Here is a 25,066-nt window from a genome sequence, read left to right on the forward strand (position 1 = left end):
AATTGGTTCACAGGAAGGGAAAGGCGCAGTAACTGTCACACTTGCTCTGTGGACACCCGAACCGCGCCGTAAGGGAAGGGAGGAAGGTGGGAATGAAAGTGGAAAGAGAGAAAGAGGAGCCGTAGTGGAGGGCTACGGAGTAATTTCGACCACCTGGGGATCTTTAACGTGCGCTGACATCGCACAGCACACGACGCCTCTTCGTTTCGCCTCCATCGAAACGCAGCCGCCGAGGTCGGGTTCGAACCCGGGAACTCCGGCACAGTAGTCGGGCGTCTTACCACTGCACCACCCCGGCGGGGCTTAAAATTGTAAAATATGTAAAAATAAATAGTTGGTTTCTAGAAAACATAATTTACTTTGTGGAGTCTGAAATGAGTGTTCCCGAACATTGATTATGTCGATAGTCAATTTCTGTTCTTAGAAAAAGAAAACTTCCATGAACGACAGAATAGCAGGCAAAATAGCAGAATGCTCCAAGTATAGGGCTCCGCTAGCGCAAGCTGACTTGCGAACTAGCTGGTTGTTCCAGCCTTGCAGTTGCAGGCTGTCGCTGGTCAGGACCACATGGCACTAACAACTTTCTGTCCGCGGTTTGTCATGACATTCCCAAAAGGCACGGTATACAGTGTAGGCCTTGCTCCGCACCAAGAATAGTAACTCGGTATATCGTGGGACTAACCTTGTTTAATGTGGGAAGATTAGAAGATGTGCTAGTCTACCAACTCCTCCAGTATATATAGCGTCTGAGGAGGATAGTTATTTGTAGGGGTAGAGAAATGCCTACTTCCTAGCCTAAGAAGTTCTAGCCTGTTACCATGAGGTGGGTGTGGTGGGGATGGGATGGGGATCCGCCCGGTTTGTGAGAAATCGGGGTAGATAATTCGCGACCTCGTTTCCATCAAAACATGCGTGTCAAGGTGTCAATGTTATGCTGTGTGAGTGACAAAGTGTATTTATTAGGGTGCTCGCGCCTTCCCTGAGGAGTCCCAAGGTAGTCTCTGCAGACTTATTGGGAGTCCATGTAGAAAATTAAGAATTGCCCTAATAAAACTGCCATTGACGTAACATTCACCGGCGGTATCGTCAAAGCCAGCAAAATGGATAACAATCGGGCAAATGTAAGCGCGTAGCAGCCTGTCTGCGCTGTATGTACACAAAGGCTTTTGCTGGCACGGAGGACAGATCACTCGCGACAATGCATCACCGTCCGGCGACGCGCTACTGCGTCGCTCCCCGCGGCGCATTCGACGCGACGAAGGATTGGCCGGAGACAAAAAGGAGCCTGACAATGGAACGACGAAGGTACGCAGCTACGCCGACCGCTACAGGTCGTGCCCGGAACGCCTTCACCGCTGGCGCACAGCTTTGCGGCTTCTCTCTGAGGGCGTGTCCGGTGCACTCGTGTCGGTGCGCGAGTCCCTTGTGACTGTGCCAGTACTTGAACCTCTGCTCCCAGCCGATGCAGGCTTCCGCCTTTCACCACTTTAGTCGCCGAAGTTTCTCGTAATGTTTTTATTAAATTAAAAACGGAGAGCCACTCAACACGTGGTATACGCGTAAAGACAATAGAAAGGAAAACATGGAACTTTTAGTACCGTTGCTGTAGATTTGTTAGCACCAGTTTTGGGGAAGGGCGGTGATCTAGTCTTGTCAGCAGTTGGATACAAATGAAGAATAAAGCGACAGGCGGCTCTCTAAGGAGACCCTTCAGAGAATGGCATCGATAGATTCCCCGTTCATCTACTACATCCTGCGATGCCACGCTAGCATGCCACGACGTCATGACAATCGGTCGAGGCCACTGGCTGTTTCTTCTTTTCTTTCTTTCTTTTTTTTTCATTAGAGGCATTATCTGCTTTTTTCTCGAGTTGTATCCACCTATGGAGGGCATACACTGTCTGTCTTGCTTAGTGAATTCAGATGCAGAGGTAATTGCGATGCTAGCAGCTGCGATTTCATTATTTCTTTCTTTTTTTTAAGGAAATTAAGGTAATCATGAGGCTTTTACCTGCAATAGAACATACTTGTTAATGCAACTAGCGAGTACTGGTGAACGGGCTCACTAGTAGAACAAGCACCGATTTGCAGCGGAAAAAGAGCAACATTCAACTGGTTGCTTACTGTTAACCCCACACTTTAACGTACGTTGTACCTGTTGTTTCAGAGCACCCCGCAACTGATTTTTAAATATTGAATTTTTTTCAGATGTGCAGACGGCTTCTGTGTCACAGTTCTGCCAATGATGGTGAACCTTACAAAACAGAGGAATTATGCTAACCCGTAATCAGGTGAGCTAACTTCTGACAGTTAGCTTTTTAACTATTACACTTATATGTCTAGCTGCAATTATGGATTTTCAGTCGGCCTTTAGGAATAACCAACCATTTGTTTCACAAAATCTTCAACGAAATTACCATAAGCACTGCGGCTCAACAAATCCTGGCTGCTTAGAGCGCGAGGTTTTTGAAACGGCGCGTCTTTTAGTAGAAATAGCCAAAGTTGAGCCACAGTAACGAAAGTATTCGTGTTTTGGAAATTCTGAAAATTGGTATGGCTGTTGGTAATTGGCGGCTACAAATCTTTCATAGCATAGACGCGTAACTGTAGTCACTAAAATGTTAGTTATGAGAAACGAGTTAACCAGCTTACTATTTAGCATTATTCGCCTGTTTTCCATTTTTTTTTTTTTTACGTCCGACAACTCTAGTGCCATTGTGCCGCAAAAGCCATCTTCCTAACTAACGGTGCCTATACTTAAACATTATTGGTGGGTTTCTGTGAAACGTCTGGTAAACTGAATTGCATTACATCTGGTAAACTGAATTGCATTCAAGGAGCCGCCCCGCCGGGGTGGTGCAGTGGTAAGACGCCCGGCTACTATCCGGAGTGCCCGGGTTCGAACCCGACCTCGGCGGCTGCGTTTCGATGAAGGCGAATCGAAGTGGCGTCCGTGTGCTGTGCGATGTCAGCGCACGTTAAAGATCCCCAGGTGGTCGAAATTACTCCGTAGCCCTCCACTACGGCTCCTCTTTCTCTCTTTCCACTTTCACTCCCACCTTCCTCCCTACCATTACGGCGCGGTTCAGGTGTCCACAGAAAGAAGTGTGACAGATACTGCGCCTTTCCCTTCCTGTGAACCAACTATTATTACTATTATTATTATTATTATTCAAGGAGCCGTCTTGCTATGCGTGGTACAGTTACCATATAACTTTAATATACGGTTTCTCGAAGCGCTCCCTGTTAGTTTTCGTCCTCTCATATGGCGAAGTATTCGTTATGCGTAAAACATTCTCTAAGATTCCAAAAGCACTCGAACCGTTCGCATCGTGTTCGTTTCAAATACTATTCGCGGCTTGCTTATCACTAATACAGATGCCTCTTCGCTGCATTTCCTCACCGTTATTGCTTCGCTGCACACATCAACGGCTTTCACTCAGTGGAAGACAACAGTGGAAGGTTGAAATAATTGTCGTCATTTACTTGGACAACAAAGCGGCCATTCGCGGCCAGTTGCCTCATAAAAACAAAAAAGCACTAAACAACCTAAAATACATGTGGAAGCATGTGGCAAAGCCTCCCCCCCCCCCCCCCCCCCCCCCCCCCCCCCCCCCCCCCCCCCCCCCCCCCAGCGCGTAAAATATATAATCAAGTACAGAACTGGATCTGGTTTAGCAGACAGCCTGTGCTCATCCTGCACGTCATGTTTTGATGAAGTGCTCCTGCTCCTCCTCGGCCTGGGTATTTTCTACCTGTACTGTACGTCCAAGCCGGCACATTTTGCTTAAAATAAAATAAGGATCGACTAAAAACGTAGTGTGGGTTAAGAACCTCACGTGTAATCGAAAAAAAAAAACAGAAAAAAAAAAGAAGAAGAAGAAGGCGAATCTTAGCACCCCAAAGCATTGAACATGACGAGGAAAGCACTGCGTTGCGTCTTGTGCGTTTCTCCTCGTCTCTCAGCGGTATCTCGCCTCAGTCTAAACGCCTTTGCCGCTGAGTCAAAGCTTCGAATTGGGCCCGCAAACCTCGCTCAGCCCCGCACTGCGACTCGAAGGTTGCTATGGGAAGCGAGCGAGGGGTGCGCCTTTCGTTTTGGGTGACGACAGATTTAGCTTCTCTTCGGTGGTAACAACTTTTATTGCCACGAAATGAAAGGAATTATTTCGGGTTGGGGCGAGTCTAGGGTGGCCTCCAGTCGGGAGCGACCTCTTGAGCTCGCGTGACGAGGGCCAGTTGCGTAGTTTTCCTTGGGCTGGCCAACAGCTTGTCCCATTCCTCCGCTGAGGGAGCTGGCAAGAGCGTCTTTGGAGGGGGATTGCTGGCGCATTCCCACAGTATATGGTCTTGAGTGGCCTGCGTCCCGTCACCGCAGTGCCGGCATGCAGGGTTGAATTCTCCGTTTGTAATTAACGATAGTCGGTAGGGGCTAAGAATGGCCTTTGTTTGTAGGCGTCTGAGTGTCGTGGCTTGCGCCCGGTCGAGGTCGGGGTGAGGGGCGGGGTACGTGCATCTTAGCTCGCGATAAAAGTTTGTTACCTCCGCGTATGTGCGCGGTGCCTCCACAGGCGCGTCCGTTCCCGATAGATCTCCCGTCTCCCGGTTGGTTAAGCCTCGGGCTAGACGGTCGACCCCTTCGTTTCCGGAGTTACCCGCGTGAGCCGGAACCCATACGAGATTGATGTTGTGATTGAGAGATCGGTTGCGCAGAATTCGCGCCGCGAGTGCGCTTACAGAATTTTTGGCGAAATTTTGAACGGCGCTTTTTGAGTCGCTTAGAATAGTTTTGGTGTGGGGATCCGCGATGGCCAGTGCGATAGCTACTTCCTCTGCCTCGCATATGGAGCTAGCATGAAATGTTATAGCGTTAATGAAGGTTGACTTTGGAGTGGCCATACATGCCACGTATGCTCCGTTTTTGATGTGCTGAGCTGCATCCACGTACACTGCTTGTGGATCGTCCTCGTACTGTTTCTCAAGGGTCTGTGCCCTTGTCTTCCTGCGGGCATCATGTCTACCTGGTAGCATGTTTTTGGCTATTGGTTTAACAACTAGTCTACTAGTTATGTCAGCCGATAAATGGGATGTTGCGCACACCTCCTCAGTGGGGTGGATGTGGAGCTTGTCGAGAATTACGCGTCCCGCAAGGCTGCGTGACAGGCGGGTCACTTGTGCTGTCTTATGGGCTTCAATTAGTTCAGATAGTGTGTTAAAAATTCCTAACTGCAGTAGTCGATCTGAGTTAGCGTATACTGGTAAGCTAAGGGCCGCTTTGTATGCTGTTCTAATTATGCTATTAAGTGCATGTTCGTCCCTACGACGCAGATGATAGTACGGGCAAGCGTACATGATTCTGCTTATCATAAAGGCTTGGATAATCCTGCACAGGTCGGCTTCTCTCATACCCCTGCGACGTGTGGCAATGCGTCTCACCAGCCCACCTATCTGGTGCGCCGTGACGCGTAGCCGGCGTATAGCTTCTGTGTTCTGCGTATTATTCTGAATCAACATTCCGAGAACTCTGATCGTGGCTACCGGGGGTATCGGATGGTTGTCAATGTGTAACTGGATAGGTTCTCGAGAATCTGGCTTTACCTGTGAAGCTTGTTTGTTCCTTATAACTAATAGTTCTGATTTAGCCGGTGAACAGGTAAGGCCGTTTTCCTGCACATAAGACTGTACCGTGTCGATAGCTCGTTGTAATGAATCTGTAATATCTCCATCGGAGCCAGAATTGGTCCATATGGTGATGTCGTCGGCGTATATGGAATGATGTATGTGTGGGATATCATCTAACAGACGCGGGAGGCCGCTCATAACGATGTTGAAGAGAAAAGGTGAAAGTACGGCGCCTTGCGGTGTTCCTCTCGTCCCTAGTGTAATTTTGTCGCTAACTTTGTCAACGAAATGGAGCGTAGCCGTACGCGCATTCAGAAAGGCAGCGATGTAGTCGTATGTCCGTTTGCCTACGTGTAACTGTGAGAGGTGATTGAGGATGGAAGCGTGTGACACATTGTCGAAGGCCTTACTAATACTGGCAGTGGTCCCCGTCCAAGGCTCGACACAAAGGAGGCGCAAGAACGGGCAGCAGCAGGAGCAAAGCCCAACGAGCAGATGGAATTCTGGGACGGGGCCACGGCAGAGGTCAAGCGCGTCGGCAGTGGTTGGCTGCATCGAGAAAGCGATGGGTCCGGCAAAAGGGCGAAACCGAATGAACCGGCCAGCCTTCCATCACCGGTCCTCACTCGGAATCTGTGCACGTACGCGGCAGCACTTTCACAGGAGAGCCAACGAGGATGCTGGGAGGAAGCTGAGACAGCATTAGCCGTGCTTTTGTAGAGCTTTTGTAGGCAGCTCCAAGTGCATGCCTGTCCGGCGGGCATCAGATGGCGCGCTCCCGGCCTCTTCCACCAGAGATATATATGTCTCACCGCCGCGAAGAAGCGCTTAATACCACTGACGTGGTGCATTCTGCGTTGCGTGCCTTGAGTCCCCGTGTTGCACACTGTTGCAAGCTCTACCACTATTCTGTTTCCTTCTGCAAAAATCAGCTGGCGCGACCCTAGTGTGAAGCACCAGTCCCTCTTCTTTTTATAGAAAACAGCTTGGTGCAGGAGCAAGAAGCAATACGCTCAAGTGGTCACATTTGCTCTATCTCAAAAACTGTGCGTTTCCAGTTTACAGTTTATGCGGCAGAGACGAAAAGAAAATACGCATTGAAGAAGCTCGACAGGCGAAGCAGCGAGAGGTATGGCTCAGTCCCCGAAGTTCGCACGAGCCGAGGAAAAAAGGAAAACGGAGAACCACACTGTCTATATAGAACACGTACAGCATACGTCTAGAATACGACTACTTAATGTCATCCGCTATGATAAAGCCATCTCGCAAGATCCATGATCTCGAGATGCGACACCAAGAAAACTTTCCATATTGTGCGCACGATGATTCCCAAGAAGGCGTATCCGCCGCGGCAAAGCCACGCACAACATCACGCTTAGGATTATCGATACTTTCAACACGGTTATGAAGAACCTTATCGGGTATTGGTATCATGACTACAATTGAGAAATATGCTGGTGCCCATTCTCTCGTTTTCTTTTTTTTTTTTTTCTTGAAGTTATCTTGCTTTCCTTTGATTTGTGGGGTTTAACGTCCCAAAGGGACTCAGGCTATGAGAGACGCCGTAGTGGATTATCTGACGCTCTGTATTTGTGTACAGGGACTACGCAAAGCGTATACAGCTTGCTCGGCTAAAAGCCATCGCCGTAACCCGAATAGATAACAGTCTCGGAGAGAACACTTAAGTAACTTGGTATCAAAATCGCAACGCAACCGCAGTTTGTGCTGCGTTAAGGGCCGTGTCATAACACTTAGTTTGTCATTTCGCATTCATCTGCTATAGTCAAGCTGGAGGCTAGTTGGTTGGTTGGTTGGTTCACATGAAGGGAAAGGCGCAGTATCTGTCGCACTTGCTCTGTGGACACCTGAACCGCGCCGTAAGAGAAGGGAGGAAGGAATGAAAGTGGAAAGAGAGAAAGAGGAGCCGTAGTGGAGGGCTACGGAGTAATTTCGACCACCTGGGGATCTTTAACGTGCGCTGACATAGCACATTTGTGAGAGGAATTCGAACCGACGACACATGCTCCTCTGACAAGTCTAGGTGTCCAAAGAGAAGTAACATACAGCGCCTTCCTTTCCCTAAAAACCAACCTAACAAAATATATAGCCCCGTCGCGGTGCCCTACTACTGTGCCGGAGTACCCGGGTTCGATCCCGACCGCCGGTGGCTGCGTTTCGATGGCGGCGAAACGAAGTGGCGTCCGTGTGCTGTGCGATGTCAGTGCACGTTAAAGATCCCCAGGTGGTCGAAATTACTCCGGAGCCCTCCACTACCGGCACCCATTTCTCTTCGTTTTCAGTCCCACCTTCCTCCCTTCCCTTACAGCGCGGTACAGGTGTCCACATAATTCGGTGTCCGTGTGCTGTGCGATGTCAGCGCACGTTAAAGATCCCCAGGTGGTCGAAATTACTCCGTAGCCCTCCACTACGGCTCCTCTTTCTCTCTTTCCACTTTCACTCCCACCTTCCTCCGTAGCCCTCCACTACGGCTCCTCTTTCTCTCTTTCCACTTTCACTCCCACCTTCCTCCCTTCCCTTACGGCGCGGTTGCGGTGTCCACAGAAAGAAAGTGAGACAGTTACCGCGCCTTTCCCTTCCTATAAATAAATCCACATAATTCGTGACAGATACTGCGCCTTTCCTTTCCTCTGGGCCATTTTTATTAAAATATTCGCGGAATGAAAAGGCGGTGTTAAAGGGATAATTAATTAATTAAATTGGTTCACAGAAAGGGAAAGGCGCAGTAACTGTCACACTTGTTCTGTGGACACCCGAACCGCGCCGTAAGGGAAGGGAGGGAGGTGGGAGTGAAAGTGGAAAGAGAGAGAAAGAGGAGCCGTAGTGGAGGGCTACGGAGTAATTTCGACCACCTGGGGATCTTTAACGTGCGCTGACATCGCACAGCACACGGACGCCACTTCGTTTCGCCTCCATCGAAACGCAGCCGCCGCGGTCGGGTTCGAACCCGGGAATTCCGGCACAGTAGTCGGGCGTCTTACCACTGCACCACCCCGGCGGGGCATTAAAGGGATAGAGAAAGGCACTTCGTTAAAGACACTTCGCGTCTGGTGGTGGTGGTGAAAACTTTTATTGTCCGGAAGAGGCGACACCGGAGCTCCGGCACCGCTCGCAGGCGTCCAGGGAGCCCGATGTCACCCCAAGAGGCAGGGGCTAGTAGACAAAGCGGTTCGCCGCTTCGGTTGCCAGACGGACAATGTTGGCCTGTGTCGCCGGGTCTTCGCTATGAAGCGCGGTCTCCCATGCTTCTGTGTCCTTGAATAAATTGTAGCCCATATTCTTAAGGCGAAGTTTTAACGTCCTCAACTTTTTGCGTACTCATACACAAATCAGCGCTAAAGTTGTGCATTCCGAACGTTAGGCACGCACAACCCTCTTTGACGGCTTTGATGATTTGATGCTGAGGGCACAAATGGAACTTGACAGAAGGATATCATAACTAACATACAAGAACTAACAGCGTTAAGAAATCAAAACAAACACCGGCACTTGATGTCCGAGTAGAGAGCGTTAGTGGACGGATTTATATGCTCGGACAGGAAGGAAGTGAAACTTCGGTCACAAAGAAGTGCGTATCAGCTAGAATAACTTATGCCGCGAAGGCCCCTGGTGGATATGTTCCCCAACACTATACGAAACAGTCGTTCACAAGATACATGAGACGAAGGTAATTACCGGACACGCTGGCACGAGGATTATCGATCATTGTTCTGTGCGGCTCAACATTTCGTCTACTGTTCCGATGAATGAGAACGTACAATTTTGTCATTTGTTCCGTCTGCAGCGCTGGGATGAGATCATTAGTCTGAAACGTGCCTTCATTTAGGGATCGTTTTCTCTTTTTTTTTCTAGGAGGGGAGGGAGGTTGGGGGGGGGGGGGGGGGGGGATAAGAAACAGCGTATCTTCTTTCGGTGCGCACGTGCATGCCCGACAGACTCAAATTCAGATATCTGAAATGAAGATGGGCATTCTAGACTTCGCTACAGCTTTGTCCCATTCATCTTTGACAACAAGCGCTATAATGAAACTGAAAGCGCCAAGACTCGGAAGCGTCTGCCGTTGCTCTTAAGTGCTCAGGCTGCAGAACTTGTCCTACATTTACGGCTTGAACATACCGATGACTCCGTCATTTATTTCTTTTTTCTTTTTTTAGTAAAAACCATCTGTACGCTTCTTTCTGTCGATTCTATTTCGACAAAAAAGAATCTATTGTGTAGCTGGGAAACTTGTTTTTAGATATTTAACTTTTTCCATTCACTCAAACCCAGCGCGCAGCCGGACAAGCTGTTCACATGTAGAACTCTGCCCGTCGAAGTCCCGTGCATCTTCTCTGCAGTACGCGTCTTCCGCAGTGGTAGGACGACGTTTATCACCAACTCGTGATGCCCAGAACGAAAAGTGGAAGTGATCGGCGGCCACGACGGCGGCATAGCCTGTATTGTAACCTCAAGGACACTCAAAGTAAAAAAGAAAAAAACTGTTCCTTCGTTACGCACTTGGATAGCGGTGACTGTAGATGGAAGCGATAAAAGGATTTGTTCCTTTTTTTTTTCTTTTTTTTTTTACTTGAGCTGAGTTTTCAGTCAGCCTCTCTCTGATGAGGACACGAAAGCGAATCGACATAGTTGAATTTCAATTCACCCTCATTGTACGTTTAACGTGATATAATCGCGGCTTCCTGGGTCGAAATCTCCACGTTTCACGGAAGCGAAAATGTATACCCTTTATTGAATAAGAACCGGGTGATGTTTGGTGCGATACTTTATACTTGAGGCTCGTATTAAGGCGAGAGCCTTTATTTCCTCATCATTGTCGTCAGCAGAAGTGTCACGCTTGTGCGGTGGCTTTGCTTGGTCGAGACGGGATGACGTCATGGAGGTGTCGACCAATCACAGAGCACCATCACAGTATGCGCGAATGCTCAATGACCAATCAACTACTAATCAATCCTTAACAACTGATTAATAACTAATTCATAATCCATAATTACTAATTAATTACTAATTACTCATTGACGTCTAATTCATAATTAATTACTAATTCGTGACAGTTGCGTAATTAATTGTTACTAATTAATGCCGGGCACCCGATAAAGTCAACCATACAACAGCAAACGTAGAACTACGACGATACAAGGAACGCGATATCGTCGCTGCCAAGCAGAATTCACTGAATAAATGCACTCGCAGAATGTGAAAGAGTAGTCGCTCGCTTTACTCGTAGCAGCATTCATCGCTACATGCGCAACAGCCACACAGCAGAATGCAGCACTCAGGCTTTCGCCTTTTTAGTCGCCAAAGTGTCCGAATTTTTTTTTTTTTTGCTCCCTTCCTGTCGTCATTCAAAATTTAGGAGAACCAAGTGGAAACAAAGTAGACAGCCTCGCCTGCAGCGTACACCGCCCGCCTATAGCAGAGCCGCTTTTCAATTTGCGTGATGCATCTTTCCTCGAGGAAAGGGGAAGGCGCCGTTTTCATGGCGCCCGTAATGGAGCGCTCACTGCGTCCTTATGGAACAAACCGACAATAAGAGGCCACGGAGCGAGCGGAGGCCGTTTCAGAATGTCGCCATGGCTCACAGCGCTGCAACGCTGCCAGCTTGCGCTCGCCTCGCCGCGCGTCGTGCAGGGGACTCAGACGGCGAGGATATTTCGCGGCCAGCCAAGCGGAGAGAAGAATTCACGGGTTAGGGCCGTCTATTTGCGATTTTCAGCCTACTAGCAGCAAGTGCGAGATTCTTCTCTCTCTTCTTCAATACAGGCTGTTTATTCCTGCACGTTTTGTTGCCTTAAGCTGCTTAGTTGACTACAGTGAACATTTCTAGTAGAAAAACGAGGCCATTCGCGTAAGCTGAGCATATTTAATTCTGGCCGTATGAGAAAGGAGAGGTGTATAAAGTGTCGAAGGCAGCTTCTGGTCATGCGCCTTCGGAGCGAGGCTCGACATATGTCACTGCACGCCATATGTCAAGCCCGTCCGCCAGGATTTACTTCGCAGTGTGATGCGGGAAAAGTGTTACATCGGGCGACGACAAAAACTTAAGGCTGCATATATGCTAAGACAGGACATATGACAGATTACGACAGAGCATAGAATATATAACGTAACATGCGAGCACAGGTACCGTGAAACGGTAGAAGGAAAATCGTTCCTCTGACAAAAGCATGAAAACGACGGCGTCCCTTACGATTGTCAATAAAACGTGAGTGTATCTATAAGATATAATCATAAAATGCATAGCGGGAATACGCAGCGTACAATAGCGAAAAAGTTCTTTATATGTATGAGCCACCCTGGAGCGCGGCTACTCATCTATAGATGGTAGTAGCCGCACTCGAGTCCTTAGCAGCCTCCCCGGAAGAACACGAAACGTTTTTGTGTGGGGTTATGGGTATATCAGAGATCTTCTACGAAGTGGGACGTTTTCGGGAGAAAGGCTGACTGAAGCGGTTTCAAAAATATCACTAGGAATGATCAGCACTGGAAGACATGTTCTATTTGTGCCTTTTAATTAAATTATAATAATAAAAAAAGGAAGGATTTCATTATGAGATACATAAGAAGAAAACTATAACAGCCACTGACACAATGGGAAGCTTAGCGGGGTTTTTTTTTCAACGCGAAGCATTAAGCGTCATTATAAGTGGCTAGAAATTAGAACAAACAATCATATACCGTCAGTGGGATTCTAACCCGCGACCTCCGAAATTTCGCGTAATGTGCTTCACCGACAGAAATACGGTCTGCATTCCTAGCTATTTATGCTGTATGTAACCTATCCTTGAAAGTGCTCGAAAGCGCCAACCTCCTCATAGACTTAAGGAAATGTTGCATAAATACCTAAGAAATTGGAAAGCTAAACAATCGGGTTTGGTTTGTTTTGTGGGGTTTAACGTCCCAAAGCGATTCAGGCTATGAGAGACGCCGTAGTGGAGGGCTACGGAAATTTCGACCACCTGGGGTTCTTTAACGTGCACTGGCATCGCACAGCACACGGCCGCCTGGCTTTTCGCCTCCATCGAAAAGCGGCCATCGCAGCCTGGATTCGATCCCGCATCCTTGCGCACATTAGTCGAGCGCCCTAACAATCGTCATCACTTAGACGGAGTCCCGGACGCGATATTTGGAGGCCGTGATTACGGATCCCACCGGCGGTGTGTGGTGGGATCAATTATTGCCGTGATGGCATTATTCCTATATACTGATCAACAAAAGCAAAAAACATGCCTAGCTGTGCTTTCCTTTGTGTCAGTATCTGCTGACTCGATCCCGCCCTTCCTGTGTATCTAATATAATTGTAGACGTTTGCGCTTCGGGTGGAAAGACGCTATTTTTTAGCTTAACTGCGCGTGCACATCCATGTGCGCATGTGCGAGCCAGACATGCATGGAGATGCCTCGCTCCCAGACATGGAAAAGACATGATTTGCTTTTACTCAATAAGCAAATGCAAACCACACAACCACAGCTTCGCTTTAAGAAAAGCCGTTCCCCGTAGTCTTTTCGCCTTCCGAACAGGATGAAGAGGATTGCAGGTCTTAGTTACATTGGGACTTGAGTTGAACTGACAGCGTCACCTACTTACGCCCGGAGCCACTATTTTGGCACGCCACGCCGGACGCACATTCAACATCTAATTCCCAATTTTCGACACAATTCCTCGCCTATATTCGATAAAGTCGAAACGCAAAACGCGTCCGTGCAGACAGGTTGCCCTCTTGGTTGTCTGTGTTCAGTTGCACGTGTGCACCGAATACACAAAACGAAGCTATCGTTTAAGGTGCCCGGTGTATTTAACCGGAAAACTAAATAACGCTGACAAGACTGGCAGCACTGAAAGTGTGTTTTTTATCTTTTGTCTCTCAAAGTACGTTCTAAATTGTGGTAGGCACCTGAAAGCCCAGAACGGTATCCTATTATATGCTGTGCCGTCTTCATATGAGTAAATGGCAATCTCATTCGTTGGTACAAAGAGTCCGGACATTTATACCCAGATTTACAGCTGCTCCTTGCGAAGAGCACATGCTCGCGGCATAGGTTTCGCGGCAGGCGACAATTCAGCCCGTCGAAAATGTCACGCCAGCCGTTTCGATTGCCTCGCTCTGCGAGACAGGAGAGGCTCCTGTCGGCCAAGTGTTCCCTTTGCGCTGTTCCACATATAGATTTTCGGTGCCTGCCTAACACCGCCCCGTCGGAACGGTCGTATTTCGGCGAGGCACAAGACGCGAATACAGGTGGGCTGTATACGATGCTAGCGCACGTTAAAAAACTCCGAGTAGTTGAAAAGGATCCGGAACCCTCAAATAAGAGGCCTCTTTATATCTTCATCAGTTCACAGTATCCTTAAACTCTTCTTTCCCGGCTTTGATCGGGTATATAGATTCGAGATTGTGTTGGTTTCTGCCTTCTCCCTTCTTCGTAACACATCTGGAGATTTTGTATTCTGCAGATAGAGCGGTTATACTTAAGTTTACTTTAAAAGGAAGATATTTCTAAGCATCGAAAGACTAGCCCAACCGCCTTGAACGTGTCTATAACAGTGTATGACAATACTCTCCAGTAAGAAGCCCCACAATTATTTTCAAATAGGTGCACCACAGCTTTTATGTAGCGATCTTAACTACTCGATGGGAGCAGAGGACGAACTTTAAAAGGAAAATTTTGTAATGCATCAGATGGCTACGCTCTCTCCAACAACAGCACCCTATAATAATAACCCCATCAACGTGCTAAAAACAGCACCCTACAATAATAACCCCATCAACGTGCCAACAACAACACCCTACAATAATAACCCCACCAACGTGCTAACAACAGCACCCTACAATAATAACCCCACCAACGTGCTAACAACAGCACCCTACAATAATAACCCCACCAACGTGCTAACAACAGCACCCCAAAATAATAACCCCATCAACTTGCTAACAACAGCACCCTACAATAACCCCATCAAAGTGCTAACAACAGCGCCCTAAAATAATAACCCCATCAACGTGCCAACTACAGCACCCTACAAACATTGGCCCGTCAACGTGCTAACAACAGCACCCTACAATAATAACCCCACCAACGTGCTAACAACAGCACCCCAAAATAATAACCCCATCAACTTGCTAACAACAGCACCCTACAATAACCCCATCAAAGTGCTAACAACAGCGCCCTAAAATAATAACCCCATCAACGTGCCAACTACAGCACCCTACAATAATAGCCCCATCAACGTGCTAACAACAGCACCCTACAATAATAACCCCGTCAATGTGCGCATAACAGCACTTGACTCTCAATTGCTCACTATTGAAAAATGACGGCTGGTTAGACCAGAAGAGTGGTTAGACCAAACGCGAATTATGTGTGCGAGCACTTGTGTTCTCACTTCAATTTCGGGTTATTAGCACACAGTCGCAATCTAACATATTATGTGAAAGACCACCCGAATCGCAGACAGCAAGCCTCGCTTTAACCAAGCCGCGCAAACGTGCCTGCATGGCATGGCCTTTAGTGGTATAGTGTCTGACTCGGGAATTCTACGGACCCGTCCCGGTGTGTTCAATCCCCCATACCTCAAGACTGCTGCCCAAGTTGGTATCGCCTGTCAATTCGGTTATGGCGTGTGGTCTCGTGACGTTACACAAACCGCCGACCAATTAGTGCCCGACTATGTCACCTGCCAACTAATTCGAACTCCCAGAGGCACGCTCGTGAGCGGAACGCTAGCAAATGCTGGAGTGCACTCATTTAGTGTCACAGCACTAAAACTCGAGGATTTCACGAGAGGTGGCACCCATGCTACCTTGAGGACCCCTCTACCGCCACTCTGCCTGTAAATACTGCAGACGACGCCTTGCTCGCTCGCTCTCTGTTCTGCCTGTAAAACAAGCTTTTCACGAAAGTGGATACAGTGAGTATGCAGAGAACCAAGGCGTCGCGTCAGTGACGTTCGAACCAGACTTTCCGGCAAGCAACGTTTTACGAGTACGACTGTGGCCCCCTGACGTCCCTGCCGCAGATGCCGAGCACAGTTCAATGGCGTCAGTAGCCGACTCCAGTGGTGTAGCTGATCATCGCACTATACGCTGACGCTTATGCGGCATGGACACATTTCAAGTCGTCACTGAAAACCTGAGCAACGTCTTCCAGCCTACCGCGATGCTATTGCGGAGTACCTATACACCTCACAGCTGATCACGAACTCATTTTTCGTATAGTGATTTCTGCAGGTGGCAATACCCTTTTGGAGAACGGCGTATCGCATGCAGGGGCTCCGGAGGCGCGGTTGAGTTGTACGCACATCTATATTGCATGCCTCGATGGCTTTCCTGTCCGGGCACGCAGGGTACGTGATCAGATGCCGGCCGGCACTGCCGGGCAAGCGCTCGGGTCTGCTCATCTCACTAAAGGGATATTCGCGGATTGCTATTTAAAGTACGTTTACAATTACACCGTCCATCTTGTTTTCAAACTACCATGATCATTTTATTCTGGAAGCTCTAATTGCTTAGCTCGGGTCGATTCGAATATATGTGGTGCAACTGCGTAGTTGCACCCGAGTTTTCAGCGCTCGCCGCTCTCTTCGAGAAGTGAACGAAGATCCCCCCCCCCACACACACACACACAAAAAAAAAAAGCGCCAGAAAAGTCCCAAAGTTTGACGCAATTTTCGAATGCTCTACGTCATGTCTTGTGCGCACTTTAAGTGTCCGGCGACGAACACTGTCAGGAGCAAAACCGCCTCCCTCCATTTTTCACTGCTGCTTTATTCACGTAGCCGGCAAAAGATGCATGTTTTACTTGGCTGCGACAGTCGACTTCGCTTGTGAAAGTTGTTCCGAAAGTTCGACTTGACAAAATTGGCGTGTTATGTTTACCGGATGGCAGTGCACGCCCGTCTTTTCACCGTAATCACGTTTTCATACGTCATTCTTGCAAGCCGCTCTGGAGGGATGTTTCTCTAGGAGCGAACGCCGTGATGCGTTCACGAGTCCCAAACAGTCCTCAAGAGGAAGAGCGGCTGCTTTCTCCACTCGGCAGAGCGGAGGTGAAGCATCAAGTCAAGGCCGGTTAGTGAATTCTGTCGTAACCCGATCTTTTTAGCCCCCATTGTCGGCGCGCAACCGGGCAGAACACGGTGCAGAACAGGAGGACAACCGAGTAAAACCAAAGCGAAATTAAACGCTGAACGAACCTTCGTCGTTCACCCCATGCATGTCGCTAGAGCAGCGCGTACATTGACCACTGTCTTTCTTAACTCTGCGTCGGTATCGCGGCAGAAAACTGAAAATCGCAAAACTATCTCACTTCCTGGTGGACACCTCAAACGCCCTGGAGCTGTTGTTGTTGTTGTGGCTGCAGGGAGAATGAAAAGAAAATGCACGGGCCTGCTACTGGCTCTGTAGCTGAGCCACTTCCGCTGCCTCGTGCAGATAGAAGAGAATATAGAGAAGAAAGAAAAGGAAGAGGGAAAGAAAGACGCGCGCCGCAACAATAGCCGTCGTCCACCACCAGCGGTGGCGTGTGCAATGACGGCCTACAACAGATAAAAATTCGGTGCCAGGCCAGCCCCCGCCGCAAGCAGCGGTGACCCACCTGCACCAGCCCCATCAGGGCAGAGCCCTGGAGCTAAAATGTTGCGTTCACGCTGGAAAAGCGCACGTGTTCCTTCCCTCTGCGCTGGATTCGTGGAGGGAAACTACCTCACCCCACGATGGACACTTCAAATTAGCCATCCACACAAAATGTGAACCTTAACAAACATTTGCAAAACGTAAAACCTCTCAAATCTCGATGGACACCTCAAACGCCCCAGACGACAGGGCAGCGCCGGTAATAAATCCATCGTGCTTACGTCTACTCTAGTTGACAATAGACGCAGTGTTTTTCTTACAGATAATTGCGGTTTAAATATGGAGACATTTTGCACCGGTAAATAAACGGAGACAGAAAGACGCGGTCCACAAAAGCGCTGTATACTTGAACGTTTTTCGCATTTTGCATTCATCTTACCAACGTGAATGATTTTGTGTTTAATCCAGACCCACACCCTAAGGGTGACTGGATCAAGCTCGTTCGTCTTTACACGTATAGCACATGCAGATTTACTGCGCCCAGTTGCGAGCCCTGTAACGCTGCCCTGAGGCGACAATTTCGCGAAGTGCCGCTCAAAGTTGGTCCAGCATCCTCTCACGCCGGCGAGTGCAGACAGAGTCTCCGCCAGTCGCGAGAAATCCGTGTCGCCCGAGGCGTAGCAGCGAGGAGGAGGAGGAGAAAGAGCGAAGGAATGGGCTGCGATTCGCGTGAAAAGTGAGCGGGAGGAAACCGTGCAAAAGCGCGGGCGTGCTCTCTAAATGTTTCCTCTCGCGTTGATTTCTCGCCGCGCATCGCGTACGATAATAATCCGTTTTCGGGAAATGGAGCAGAGGCGAGAGGCGTAACTGATCGCTACCTGACAGAGGTTCAATTCATATTAATTAGCAGCGTTAAATCCTTCACGTAGAAATACTTACAGGGCAAGGAAAACGGCACGGGCGAACGTCGTGCGATGACGGAGGTGCTGGATTAAGTGGTGAGCTGACAGCAGGCAACGCTTACTAAACAGTCCCGCTGAAGCGAAATTATTTGACAGCGTGTTATTGCTGAATCTTCCATTACTACTAACTGTATATGTGCATATGTGCCTCTTTTCGCGTGTATAGCGCTTGGCAAGCGTCTCTGCGATTTCCCGATCGTATATGCTGGGCTATCACTATACGGTGCTTGATGAAAGCAGAAAGCGTTTCAAAGAAGCCACAAAATTGGGGAGATGAGAACCAGCACATCTTTTCATGTCTACGGTGGTACACAGGAGGGTTATTTGAATTCAATTATTTTATTCTCATCATCATAATAATCATCATGACTTCGCCACAGTGGCAAACACACTTAGCAGTTGATACACATACACTGTCGGCATCATCTTGCCTGACTATGTAATAGTGCTATACACTTCGATGGGTGTTGGGAATACAGACACTTTTCTGCTCCACTTTACCTTTCAGCACTACTCAGAATTCGAGGAATGTGGAGGGTGCACGGACGTTGACGACCCATTCAACGTTAAGCACACGCCGTCCGTAAACTAACGATGTTCAGCGCTGACACTCGGGCCAATGGAGACAAACCGGAATAAATAAGCGCTCCGAAGCATCTCAGTGGTTAGGGCGCAAGAATGACGGTTTCAAAGACGCGGGTTATAAATGTCGGCCGAGGCGGCCTTTTTTCGATGGAGTCAACACGCGAGGCGCCTGTGTACTGTGCACTGTCAGCGCACGTTCAAGAACATATGGTGGGCAAAATTATGCGGAGCCCTCCACTGAACGCCATCTTTCACAACCTGAGTCGCTTTGCGACATCAAACCGTATAAGCCAAACCAGAAAAGAAAAACAATACGGACTGGAACAAAAACTGACTACTGCCATGGAATATCATTCGCGCTGTCTTGTGAACAGACCGTGCTGGTGAGGGCGTGTGAAGGTTGCGATTGCGGCCTGTGGACAGCCAGTTAAAGGGAAAGGCTTTCTTTTACTAACGCGAAAGCGTTACTTCGCTATATTCACAGATTTCTGTCCGCAGAATATTAGGTATGTGGGTTCAATCGAACCAACGCAGTAGTCACACTTTTACCATGCTCAAAACTACAACGCTACAAGTGACACGCATGATCACCCGCATCACCAACAGGCGGCATGGCATGCGCGAAGAGGACACACTAAAACTAGTTAGAAACCTGGTAGTTTGCCGAATTATGTACAGTCTGCCCTACCAGTGCCTCAACAAGAGTGAAATACAACAAGCTGATGCCCTGCTACGCAAAGCGTATAAGACGGCGCTCCGATTACCGCGCAACACGTCTACAGAAAAGCTCATGGCGCTTGGATTGCAAAACACATTCGAAGAACTACGCGAGGCGCAGCTTGAGTCGCAAAAACTCAGGCTGCTGCAGACAACGACTGGAAGAGCGCTTTTACAGAGACTCGGATACTGTGAGCAGATGCGAGAAATAGCGAGGACGGTAACGATCCCCGACGAACTTCGCAAGTCCCTCAAGGTAGCTCCAATCCCGAGAAACATGGACCCTAACCTCCACCAAGGTAGAAGAGAAGCAAGGGCCAATTTTATTCAAAAAACATACGCTCCTGAAGACACGACTGTGTATGCAGACGCGTCCTCGAGAGGAGGACAGAACAAAATTGCAGTGGCCACGGTGGTCAATTCGTCTCTACGCGAAGTGACCAGCGCCTCTATCCGACACTGCACAGCAGCAGAGGCCGAGGAAGTAGCCATTTCTCTAGCGGTGGCGGAGGGCTATAGAGCTGGGCGGTCGCTAACAATACTCACGGACTCTCAAACAGCCTGTCGAAATGGCATGAATGGTAGGATTGGTCGTCACGCGCTTCGTATACTCCTCGAAGCGAGCGACATATTTAAAAACCACGAAGAAAACAAGACCAGACACAAAATTATATGGGTACCGGGGCACATGGGGGTGGCAGAGAACCAAGAGGCTGACAGGATAGCTCGAGCATACTTTCCGAGCATCCGACGGGTCCGCGGAACTTTTGCCAGCACCCAAGGCATACTCGGCCATACTAGAAAACTATAGAGGAAGAAGAATGCGATATCCCCCACCGCACAGTTCTCTCACCAGAGAGGAAACTGTCATATGGAGACAATTACAGACGGGTTCATACCGAAACCTACACATACTAAACAAAATGCACCCTACCATATACGCTGACAGATGTCCGTGGTGCTATGAAAAACCAACACTATATCACATCACATGGGCATGTCAAAACATAGATGTGGTCCCCAAAATTCGAAACCCGAGTGCGGAGCAATGGGAGACTCTGCTGTCCAGCGGCCGCTGCGAAGACCAGCAAGGTCTGGTACAGCGAGCCCAACGGGCGGCAGCAGCCAGCGGAGCCCTGGACTGAGGGCAACCGACCATTGTAAAAAAGTGGACGAAGTCGACGGAGAAGACTCTTGTGGATACAACAAGCAGACATCTCTGAAGACGTCCAAAAACCGCCAAATAATATAGGACTAAATAAAGTTTTTCCTCCTCCTCCTCCTCCGCAGACCGGGTCCAAAGGCAGTGTCCGCAAGCCACGTCCGTAAAAACGTGTCCACAGCAGTTGCGAGTAATTGAGAAGTGGTGGAGAATTAATGAGCGGTGTCAATCGATAGAGGCTGACGTAATGTTGATACAGATAGAATAATTAGGCCAATAAGTTAATTAGGTAAACAATTGCAAGCAAAAAAAATGTAAAAGACGTCCATAGCATTTTTGAGCAGTTGAGAAGTGTTAGAGGTTAATGAGTGGTCAATTAAGGTGACGTCAAATATGTGACGTCACGCGACCAGAAATAGAGCCGAAAAGGACGTATGAAGGGATTGGCGCGCAATTTGAAAGTACCAAAGACTAAAATGAATAAACAAGAAGCGAATTAATGTGACGTAGATGATGTGACGTCCGCAACTGGACGTAGGGCCGGAAAAGGAAGCCGGGCATAGGAAGGGATTGGCGTACGATTTTCTAAATCGCGTCCGCAGAAGTTGTGAGTACTTGAGAAGTCTTAGAGGTTAATGAGTGGTGTCAATCGATAGAGGGTGATCTAATGTTGTGTGCGAGAAAATAATTAGGCCGATAGGTTAATTAGGTAAATAAATAGAGGCAAAAAATGAAAACGTAAAGGCGATAATGGTCTCATTAGCGAATAGCTTGACGCCACATTTGAATGTATTAAATAATACAACCGTTAATTAAATCAGTCAATTCGGTGACGTCAAAGATGTGACGTCACACAAGCGAAAGTAGAGCCGAAAAAGGGCATAGGAAGGGATTGGCGCGCAATTTGAAAGTACCGAAGACTAAAATGGGTAAACAAGAATTGAATTAAGCAACTAGAAGCCACCAGAAGCAACCAACAGCAGCATCCGTGCTTTCGCGTTACTCCAATGCAGATTCTGCAGTGCTCTTTAATTTTTTTCAATAGCTGAAGGAAATATTGTATAGAAGAGAACGCAATGTAAAAGACAGCCTAATGCCTCTGCGACTGCACGGCATAGGAAGGCTAAAGAAGCGGCTACTGATGACGCAAAAGCCAGGTAGAATAACAGACCACCCACCGAAGAGGCGATGGGAGTTTCCTCTTAAGCCATAGTCAACGAAGTTCCTTTCAACCTAACCACGCAAACAACAAGGCGCGATTGGCTTAGACAGTCTTGCGTTTTTGCTCATTCCACGATACTCTATAGTATACCGGACGACCTTGGCTCCTGCTTTCGTGCGTATGCAACGACGCGGGACGCAGACTGAGGCTGCTGCTGCCTGTTCCAGCAGCATTCGGCAAGCACTGCGCATACCTACGAGGTAAAGAAAACTAAACAGGGGAAAATATTTAACGAAGACTGTCAAACGTGCTTCATCTTGTCAGTAACAAAAGGGGCAGGTGTTAGATATGCTTGGAAAGAAGCTACAACCCAAAGTGCGCGACGTCAGAGGAAGCTGACGAACCTCCCGATGGCGCGGACATTGATGGATCGTCATGACGACTACGAACCCCCACGCTGGGCCGACGAAGGTATAGCTGCGTAATCGACGAATGCTATACAAGGGAAGAAGCTCTGACGGTTCGTGATTGCAGCACTTAACGCGATGCGCAGGAGAACGCAGCGATGTCGGTTCGGAATTACCTTAAATTTCTAAATTTATTTCGCACAAAGATGGCGACCACAATTCCTCTGCGCTCCGCAGTTCACTCTTCTCCCCTGAGGATATTCGAGACGTATGGCCACTGCTTGGGCCAACCTCTCTGCATTTCTCTGTGAGGCATCTGCTGCGTAGAGCTACTATCACGTCTTCGTTAAAATAACATATGTTTCCCTTTTAAATAAGGCAACAACTTTGCGAGCAGCCAAATTAGCTCTACATCTTGGTTGGCAGTGTCTGCCAGGTCTCAATTATCTGACGAGTCTCGTGATACCCTGGGTCATCAAGGTTCCCACAATGTACGTTTGGTTGTTGTTGTTATTGTTGTTGCTGTTGTCAACAACCACAAAGAAGCAAGAAGATGAAATGTAGCGCCTCTTGTCTTTCATGTAGGAACGGTCCGAGAGATCGACGTTTTTAGGACAGAACAAATCCCTCAATAAGATCTTCTCCCTTGCTCTGACTTTCCCGCGCCTCCTCCTGACGTAAATTCTGCAGCGAATTCAAGTGGCATTACTGCGTTCCCATCAGTTCTCTGATCGCAGCTGTTCACCCACACCTCTTCCTGTCGTCTTGAGGAGAAATGTGACACTGCCAGGAGCTTTAGCAAGTCATGTGAAGTTTCATCCCGAAGTTATGGCTCGATAATGTCGGTGGGGAAAGCTTACCGCCACGCGCCTGTAAAGTTTTTGACGCGGGCAAAATAAGGTTGGAGTTCGACTTATGAAAAAAAAAAATGTGTGTTTAACTGTCCAACGCACAGCGCACATATCCATGCTTATAGAAAATTCTCGAGCCTACAGGGCTCGAGGAAGTTCTGGGCTAAAGCAGAGAAGAATATTCCTCGAATGTTTTCAATAAGGTGGCATTTGATCATGAAGAAAACGAAAGTGCTATCTTCAGCTGTAAAATTAAACTAAACGCCTGCTCCGCAAGTTCCGTACAGACTTACCAAATAAACATTTGTTAGTTTCGTGAAGCTATGCAGGCCCGAACTGGCCACATTACGGTAAGCATCAGTGCATGGTCATTCATTATAGTAGTTTATATGTATAAAACTATATAAGTGAAAATAAAAAGGATGAATGCTGACAACGAATCAGGCATAAAAAATGAGGAGAGGAACCAGGGGACCTATAGAACGATGGCAGGATGAAAGAAGGACAGAGGAAACTCTGTACAGTCATGAACCTTAGATTCCATGTTGCTATATGCGATATATCTTCTCGCAAAATTGCACTTTCCGGTCGCTCCCAGACATATCCATAGCTGAGCATCCTTTTGGCTTTAGCCCAGCCGCTTCATTCGTCCTGGAGCTAACAGGAATCGTCCTTTGTTCGTTCTCAGTAGCATGTGGGACGCCTACCAACCTAATGGGCTCATTTTCCGGTCCCGTACCATTGAAGCTTTTGTGACTGGCCATAGGGTTTTCTTAACAAAGAATACTGGAGTGGATGCAACCCTATAGACAAATATTTACATGGAATGTTAGGAAGTTATCAGGGGTGCGCCAGTCCGTCTCAGGTGCTCAAGCACTGCAGCTCTGTACGATGCGTGAGCTCACTGCACCGATATTCACCCACGACCCAGATGGCATGAACGTGACCGCGGGTCGTGCGGTAACCACTTATCCCTGTTATGCGATTGTGCGGCACATGTGAGCGCCCCGATCAAAGCGATAATAAATGAAACAGAAATGATTGCATTTCAGCTACGAGTGAGGGGCACGTTTCTTTTTTGAACAGATTTTTTTTATATCCATGGTCTGTATTACGCCTTCGCTTTCTACGCAAAAGTAACAACAAAGAAGATTCTTGAGCACGAACTAAGTGTCCCCTTTTAAACTGTTCGCACCTATACCTTCAAAAGCCAGTTTCGCAGCGGTCAACGCCAGAACCTTCTGCATCATACTGGAGACCTAGAAGCAGCTTCTAAGTTCTGGATACTCTGGGAAAAGCATTTTTGTTACACTTTAGGGGTGGTTTTGCATTGCCGGCAGGTGCGCGTCATCAGTAATTGCCAACTCTCAGTGTACATGGAGTACAAAGGCTGCGAGTCTTAAACTGTAGTGTACTACCAGAGTCCCCCCAAAAAAGTATTGAGGGACTTTGGTACTACTAAGCAGATCTGGGTTACGGAGAGTGAGGGGCCGGGAATAAGGAGACTTCAGTTCAGGACCTCATCTTCGAGGGCTATGGAAGTGGGGCCATTAATTATAACCTGCTTAATATATAAAACCACAGATAGTGAAGCTTCGAGCCACACATATGAGGCGAGAAAGCTAGAATGGAGAGTTACGCGTAAAGTAATTTCGTTTAGCATGATCATTTGGGGAGACCCTGTTCTGAAAAAACGGCTTCACCACCTCTAAGGAGACCTTTTCTCAAGAGGAGGAGGTGAGCTTTTGCTTACTGACTGCGGAACAGTTGAATGGTTCGCCGTGGTATTATTCCAGTAGTGTAGGAAGGGTGTGGGGAGAGGCCGCCAGGAAAGGGGAGAGAGGAAAGGGGCCTAGCTACGTGCTCATTAACCCAGGGCCCCGATTTTTCTTAATCAGGCCCTGCTAGTAATCATATATAATAATTTCGGTTTGAATCAGTAGATTAATTCGTACATTTCAAATAAACTGATAATTTTCCGCTAGTCTTTCGATAGCAACCAAGCTATCAA

General features: G+C 48.1%; 1 protein-coding gene and 1 long non-coding RNA gene across 4 annotated transcripts in view; one reads left to right on the forward strand and one right to left on the reverse strand.

Moving 5' to 3' along the window:
- Window positions 1-25,066, reverse strand: part of LOC146198182 (high affinity cAMP-specific and IBMX-insensitive 3',5'-cyclic phosphodiesterase 8B-like) — a 285,653-nt gene that overhangs the window by 239,085 nt on the left and 21,502 nt on the right. The window lies entirely within an intron of this gene.
- LOC146198184 (uncharacterized) overlaps window positions 2,237-25,066 on the forward strand; it is a 51,544-nt gene continuing 28,714 nt past the window's right edge. Inside the window, exon 1 of the long non-coding RNA XR_014704965.1 lies at window positions 2,237-2,291. This is a non-coding gene — a long non-coding RNA (uncharacterized LOC146198184). The remainder of the gene's footprint in view (window positions 2,292-25,066) is intronic.

This window comes from Amblyomma maculatum, chromosome 2 (genome assembly GCF_055883805.1).
Source record: "Amblyomma maculatum isolate TAMU_Amacu chromosome 2, ASM5588380v1, whole genome shotgun sequence".
NCBI lineage: Eukaryota > Metazoa > Arthropoda > Arachnida > Ixodida > Ixodidae > Amblyomma > Amblyomma maculatum.